Raw genomic sequence first — 8,140 nt, 5'->3', positions numbered from 1 at the left:
TGAGGGACAAGATTGGATCCATCTATATGCCAGTTTTTTTCCCCTTCCAGTTGAGTCCTGTACTACATATTACACATCTTTACTACTTCCCTTTATTCTTTGTTTTGGGGACTGAATCAGTAATTCTACCTCTCTGCAGATTTAAGGGAGGATGTAGTAGTTTTAGGAAGTTTCTCATCATGAAATACCCTAACATGAAAGTCACTAAGGGATGATTCATAAAATTATGTGGAAACATTATTAAAGTAGCAAAAGAATGGAGAGAAAAGTAAGAATGAATCAATTATAGTATTATTGGACCTCAAAAATAATAAAATTTGTGAGGAAATTATTTTTAAAATAGAAACATAAGGCCATGAAATGAAAGAACATTAATACCTCAGTGCTTAATGAAATCAGAAGAAAAAATGTTAAGTAAGAGACTCTATGTGACAAGAATTGAAAGGAATACCAAAAAAAGTTGAGTCTAAATATAAATAAGTGAGCACCTTAATCCTTAGACTATCATAAATTCCCAAAGGCTAAGTGACCTAAAGAGGCAACTATGTGTTTCTATAGATACAACTCAAGACATGGAGATGGGAAGACTTGAGATGAAATTCTGCCATAGACAAACTTCCTATCTATGTGCCCTTTATACAGCCACTTAACCTTTTTTTCCACCTGTTCCTTCATTTTAAATATGTGAATAATCATAGTACCTACTTCACTGAGTTATGATAATGATCAGATGAGATAATATAGGTAAATAATTTTTCAAATTTAAAAGTCTTATGTAAATAGTTGTTATTTTTAAAAACTTTTAAAAAATCCAAGTGTTAAGAGTGGATGGAAATAGGTAATATTTTTCATCTTTGGCAAAGGAAGAATTCAAAAACACACTAAGAATGAAGGATATTTTAAAAGAAAAGAATATGAAATAATTGAAAGTAAACTTTTTTTATTTACTGAATTGTATTTATTTATTTACTTATGTATTTATTTACTGAATTGATTTGCAGTAAACATTTATGGCAAAATTCTAAAATTCTAAATCTATAGCAATTTGATTCAATCCTATGCATTGCTCAAAAGAAAAATATGCATATGTTACAAATTAAAATGAAAATCACCTGAAATTAAATAGTCTCTCCCTCTTTTAAAAAGTTAGATCACTAATTGTAGAAATGCAATAAATTGATTCTAAGGTTTTACATAACATAGAATAATTTTGCATAGATCCCACAAAAGACTTCAAGAGAAAAATGGAGAGGCTATAGGAAGAGGCAGATTATTATTATGTTGATAGTGTTGTGTCTCATTATTTACATTATACTGAAAGAGCACTTAGAAATTTTGTTAAGTGATGAAAATACTCATTCCCATTTACTCAAAATTCCAATGCTAGACATATAACCTCAAAGAGATAAAAAACAGAAATATATATCTCATACATGCCAAAATATTTATTGTGCACTTTTATGGAAGCAAAATGTAGAAACAATATGGGTACTCATTAATTAGAGAATGGCTATATCAGTTGTGCTATGTTAATTTTATGGAATACTTTGTTTTAAAAATTGACGAATAAATAAGAATAATTCCAAGAAAAATGGTAAGACACATAAAGTGAAGGTGAATTAAGAAGAATGATGAGACAATATATATATAATGGCTACAAAAATATAAATAAAAATAAGTGAAGATGAATGCTATGTGATTATGATGACCATTCATAGCCCAAAAGAATAAATGAGAAAAATCTCTTCACCTCCTTTCATTGTAAAAGTGGGATGTTATGGAACTGTGTGGATTGTGGAACAATGTATATTATTTCAGATATGGTTATTAGGAGGGTAGTTTTAACATCATTTTTTTTGTCTTTGTGATAAGGGAGATTTCATTTGTTTTGGGGTGAAGTATATATTAAGAATGACCATGACACAAAAACAATAGGAAATAATAAAACTTTAACACTAAATAAAACTAAAATAACCCAGTTATATCAAACTATTAAATTGATAAATGTAATAAAATATGGGAAATATAATATTTGTGATCTATGGAGAGTAGGTCCACTAATTTTTCATTGTTGTTCGTCCTGTGAATTCAAGTAATTTGTAACAAAATTTTAAAATATTTAAAAATTACTAAGCTTTTTACTTGGAACTAGAGAGGTTAAAATATTTAGAAGAAAAGAAGAGAAGATAGGATGGGCAATTAACAGTTCTATCTGATTCCTTTAATTAGACTATTAATGCTAAAAAAAGGGGGAAATGGATAAGTTAACAGATATTGGTAAGGACTAGTACTATTTCTTATTTAAGTTTAACTGAGGCAAATCCATCTCTAAAATGATCTGGAAAAAAAGCAAAAACAAATAAACCATAAAAATTCCAGGAAGTAGCTAAGCAAGCAAATATTTATTGTCCTTGCCAATCAGAGAGGCATGACAGCTAAGGGGAGCATAGGTTTAGAATATAAACTAATATGCAAGACTTTCCTAGGGAGAATGGTGGAATTTCATGAATAGCATTGCTCAATAAAACAGTGAAAAGCAGTGGAGGGAAAAATGAGTTTGCAGAAATATTCACATGAGACCCAATTAAGCCAGGTCATCAAAAGAACATTTAAAGGTGAAAATGGAAAGAGGCCAATAAACTGATGAATAATGGAAAAGATCAGCCAAGATTTCTAATTACAAACTTAATGACAGTGGAACCATCACATTTGTACTCTAATATCACAGTCCCTCATGTGTTGAGTGAGGAAGTGAAAATGACACTAAAGAAAACAGCTGCATAGGATAAAATATAGATAGTAAAATTCCATTCTGAGAGTGGCACTGATGGACTACAAATATACATATATTTATATACATATCATACATAAGTATAGATATTTGTATTACATGTATTTATATGTATATATGGGTATGTGCATTTATATATGTAGATATCACATACATACATACATACATATGTGGTTTTACCACTGATAAAAGACAAAAGACAATGGGAAAGACATCAATAATTATTGCATCATATCCCTACCTTCTCACATAAACAATCTTTAGATATATGCCCTATTAATGGTATTTTCTCTTTTAAAAAATTTATGTATGTATGTATTTATTTATTTATTTTTAGAATTTTATTTAATTGATTAATTTAGAGTATCTTTCCAAGATTGCAAAAATCATGTTTTTTTCCTCCCCTCCCCTCAATGATATTTTCAATGAAAATAAAGCAGAAAATTTTGCAAAAAATATTCTAAAGATACTCTCTATAGTCACAGAATTTACTAAAAGATGCATATAATACATGATCCAAATATGTTTATTTATATATGTAATAAAGTATGCATATTTTTAAAGTTTGGGAGTACAAAATACAATCCTAAAAAATTTTCTGGCTGTATATTCATGTTCAAATGCTAAGATGATATAATATATGCTTTCTTAATTTAATCAAATACTGTTCAGGGATCCGGTTTATTAACATCATGTGAGGCATAAAAAGGGCGACATATGCTCACCAAAAGTGTATGCCATGGCCATGAGGATGTCCAGCACATAGTCCAAATGGAAGAAGAATTCCCTATAGATGGTAAGGTCCTCCAGGTGCTCCTCTTTGCAGATGACATTATGCTGATTGCATCAAGCCCCAGAATATTACAGAGCCTCCTAAATAAGAACAACAACCACTCAAAAGTTTTGGCCTAATAATCCTTACAGGGAAACACACACAAATACACATACACACACAAGTGGGTAGATGCGTATTGTTCAGACTAGGATATTCAGTTGGATGAACAGACCCAAAAGCTGGTTCATCAATAGACCCTATTGATAGAAAATAAGGTGGGCCTGGAATAAAATAGGAGGAAAAGGGATGCCTTTGATACATTTGAAACATTAATCATTTTCAGTGGTCCCAGCTCTTCATGAACACAGTACAAAACAAAACAAAGGCCATCCTTTTTAAAACCAATATTTGGCCAGTGATAGTGCATGACTGTGAATTAAGTAACAACCATCTCCAAAGAAGCAAAATTGCCAAAAGTAATGAATATTTACAATGAATTGTGGGTAAGGACCAGTATTAACACTATCATCAAACACAAGTAGGAAGAGAAAAGGAGGTGAAGCAATCTCACAGCAAAAATGATGGAAAACCATAGACAACCCATTTGATACACAGATACTTAGGTAATGTAGGAGATAGAGATGATAGCACTTAGTAAATTGTGACAATCCCCCCACCCGAAGATTATGGGAGGATGTGAACAAGAGCTGAAGAGGGTGAGAAATTGTATGAGTAGCTTTTTGCACCAGTGAAAGGAAAAGCTATGAGGATGAGATCATCGATACAGCATGGTACAGTGAAAAAAAATTCTGGCTCTAAAATCCAAGAAGCTGGAGTTAGATCCCTCTTTCCATATTTACTGCCTGTTTGCCCTTGGGCTATTGACCTAATCTATCTGAATCTCAGTTTCTTGTAGATGGTCTCTAGACATATATTTGATATTTTACTGAGCTTTATTTCCAGGAAAACGTTAGGTTATGGATGTTAGCCACTGGAAACATATACCTCCAAATATAAATTCCCCAGGAGGGATCATCTAATAAGGAACATTCTATCTCATTCTAGATGGAGCTTTTAACTAAAATACTCATAGTCCTAGAACCAAAAGCTACTGATTAGAGCTTGATTATCCTCTAGTACATGTAGCATATTTCTAATGCTTGATTTTACCATTCTCCAAAGAGTCCATGAGGAAGTAGAAGTATACCCTAAGTTGAAATGTCCCTCTTTCAAACCTTAAAAATAATCACATTAGACTGAAATAGCATCATTTACAATATGGCAGAATTATCAATAGCCTGAACCATTAACTTATTTTGCTAGATTGTAATTAACCCTCAAATCCATTCCACTTTTCCCAAAACACTTTACTCAGATTTTGACTTTGCCTAGGAATTTCCCTCACAATTCACCTCTTCATCTGGATCCATTGGAAGTAAGCATTGTAGCTTTATCACATTCTTAATCTCAGTTATTAGAACATTTGGCCTTTCTCTTCAAGTTTTCTCTGTTCACACCAAACCTAAAAATTTTTGAGACTTCTTTCATATCTTCTGTTCCCCATTCATGAACTGTAATTCATTTCAGCCTTTGTCACCAGCAGAAGCCAAACCCACTAAGTCTTTAGACATACCCCTAACTAAATCTACTTACTTACAAATCAGATTACCAGTGCCTTAAGCAGATCACTTAACATTTCTTCATCCATTTGAGTTTAACACACATCAGAAGTCCTCTCTCTCTCTCTCTCTCTCTCTCTCTCTCTCTCTCTCTCTCTCTCTCTCTCACTCACTCTCACTCACTCTCTCTTATTTCAAGCCCCAGCCATATTCCACAGGGAAACATTCCTGTTCTCCCTCAGTTTTAGTGTACTGCATCTCTAGATTTCCCGATTTATCCTACATTTAGTTCATTTGTACATAGTTGTTTTGATATTGTCTCCCACATTAGACTAAGAGGTCTTTGAGGGCCAGGGTTGTCTTTTGCCTTACTTTGCATTTCCAATTCTTAGCATAGTGCTGACATATAGTAGGAAATTAATAAATGCCAGATTTTCCCACTAGCTGCATTCCTGAAAACAGATTCTACCATGCTACCAAGTCAGCTACCTTTTACCCCAACTTCCCTCACCCCTTTTCAACTTTCTGTTTATACTTACCCTACTAAATTTTAAGTTCCTTGAGGGCAGAGATTGTATTCTTTTGATTCTTTTCATCCCCATCACTTAGTAGAGTGCCTTGCACATATATAGTAAGTTATTAGTGTTTACCATAGTTGGCACTTAATAAATTTTTATAGACTGATTATTGATTTGTTGACTACTAAAATAATTTAAATAATCAAAAATTTTAAATTAATTCCTAATCCTGAGTCCACTGAAATATAATGTTCCAGGTAAGAAATACCTCAATTACAATCTGATTGTTTAGCTGAGTCCTTTTGTTTGAGCATAGAATTTGTAATTTCTTGTCTTTCTAAAATATAATAATGTGTGTTTTCTCTGTGTTAGCAGAAAACCTGACTATATTTTGTATATGACAAAGGTGACTAATTTATGCCAAATAAATTCTTTTTTAATTAGATTTTATATAGGCTTTAGAACATAAAAATTGGAATTGGAATTGACCATAAAGATATTAGGGTTCACCATCTTTTGCATTTTAACAAACTCTTCCATGACAACCTTGGCAGGTGGCCATCTACCAACAACTTCCTGGAGAAGGAAAGTCAGCAAGACAAAAAAAAAAGAATGCTTTTTAGCAAACATGCAAATTTGAGGTATGGTCCTGGGGTCAAATCTGGACTTAGACACTTCTAGCTGTGTGACACTGGGTAAGTTATTTAATATCGATTTCTTGACCCTTGACACTCTTCTGTCTTGAAACCAATATGTAGTACTAATTCTAAGACAGAAAGTAATGGTTTAAAAAGTAACAAAATAGTGATTTCATTATTCTTAGAATAAAATAGAAGTAGCAGATGGAGAACAAGCACTAATCTATAAGAAGATGAAACACAATGTCTAAAACACAAAACTCTTTTTCTCTAGATGGAAATAACACTGCATTTTTTCTAGTACTTATCACTACCTACATTTTTTTTTAATTTTTATTTGGTAATTTCCAAACATTATTCATTGGAAACAAAGATCATTTTCTTTTCTTCCCTCCCCTCCCTTCCCCCACCTCTCCCATAGCCCATGCACAATTCCACTGGGTATCACATGTGTTCTTGATTCAAACCCATTTCCATGTTGTTGGTATTTGCATTAGAGTGTTCATTTAGAGTCTCTCCTCAGTCATATTCCCTCCACCCCTGTAGTCAAGCAGTTGCTTTTCATCGGTGTTTTTACTCCCACAGTTTATCCTCTGCTTGTGGATAGTGTTTTTTAGATCCCTGCCAATTGTTTAGGGACATTGCATTGCCACTAATGGAGAAGTCCATTACCTTTGATTGTAACACAATGTATCAGTCTCTGTGTACAATGTTTTCCTGGTTTTGCTCCTATCGCTCTGCATCACTTCCTGGAGGTTGTTCCAGTCTCCATGGAATTCCTCCACTTTATTATTCCTTTTAGCACAATAGTATTCCATCACCAACATATACCACAATTTGTTCAGCCATTCCCCAATTGAAGGGCATCCCCTCATTTTCCAATTTTTGGCCACCACAAAGAGTGCAGCTATGAATATTCTTGTACAAGTCTTTTTCCTTATTATCTCTTTGGGGTACAAGCCCAGTAGTGCTATGGCTGGATCAAAGGGCAGACAGTCTTTTATTGCCCTTTGGGCATAGTTCCAAATTGCCCTCCAGAATGGTTGGATTAATTCATAACTCCACCTGAATAAACCCAATATGTAGATAGTTGTTTACATATTCTCACTCCCATTAGAATATAAGCTCCTTGGGGACAGAGGCCAAATTTTTGCCTTTCTTTTTGTCTCATGCATGCAGCATACCTAGGATATAATAAATTACTATGAATGTTTGACTGATTTTGGTGAGTTTGATTTTCACATATTAAATATTATATAATATTTCTGATGCACCTAAAATACCACTAATCTTTTCTTCCTTGATTGCTATTGAATAAATTATATAGAAAAGCAAAAAAAAAGATCAAATTTAAGACAAAATATATGTGTATGTATATTTTCTTAGATATTGACATACATACATACATATATATATATATACATATATATATATATATAAGCATTTTATAACCCAGTGTTCTTCTTCCTCTGCTCCTTTCATTATAAGAACCTAAAGTCCCTACCTATTCTGTAAAATAAACACATTTTCTACAGTCATTTTTCTGGTGATAATTTCATAATGAATTTACTTTAATCATTGTAATTTTCAAATAAGTAATAATTATACATATCACAACTAAAACATGAATGGCCTGTCTCTTTATCTGGTAAACAAAAACCAAAATTAGAGAAACCTGGGATTTAGTTTAGCAGTTGGCAGCGTATTTGGTTGGCATTGAACTGAAGTTGTTTCTGTGATCTGAGAAACATTCACTTTCTAGGATGTCCGACTTGGAAAGAAATCATGACCCAAATGTC

At 32.7% G+C, this 8,140-nt stretch overlaps 1 protein-coding gene across 1 annotated transcript in view; it reads right to left on the bottom strand.

Annotated features, from left to right (window-relative positions):
- MMP16 (matrix metallopeptidase 16) overlaps positions 1 to 8,140 on the bottom strand; it is a 373,571-nt gene that overhangs the window by 127,565 nt on the left and 237,866 nt on the right. The window lies entirely within an intron of this gene.

The sequence above is a fragment of the Monodelphis domestica genome, chromosome 3, assembly GCF_027887165.1.
Source record: "Monodelphis domestica isolate mMonDom1 chromosome 3, mMonDom1.pri, whole genome shotgun sequence".
Classification (NCBI taxonomy): Eukaryota; Metazoa; Chordata; class Mammalia; order Didelphimorphia; family Didelphidae; genus Monodelphis; species Monodelphis domestica.
The sequence above is the reverse complement of the archived record's forward strand: the minus strand, read 5'-3'. Positions and strand labels throughout refer to the sequence as shown.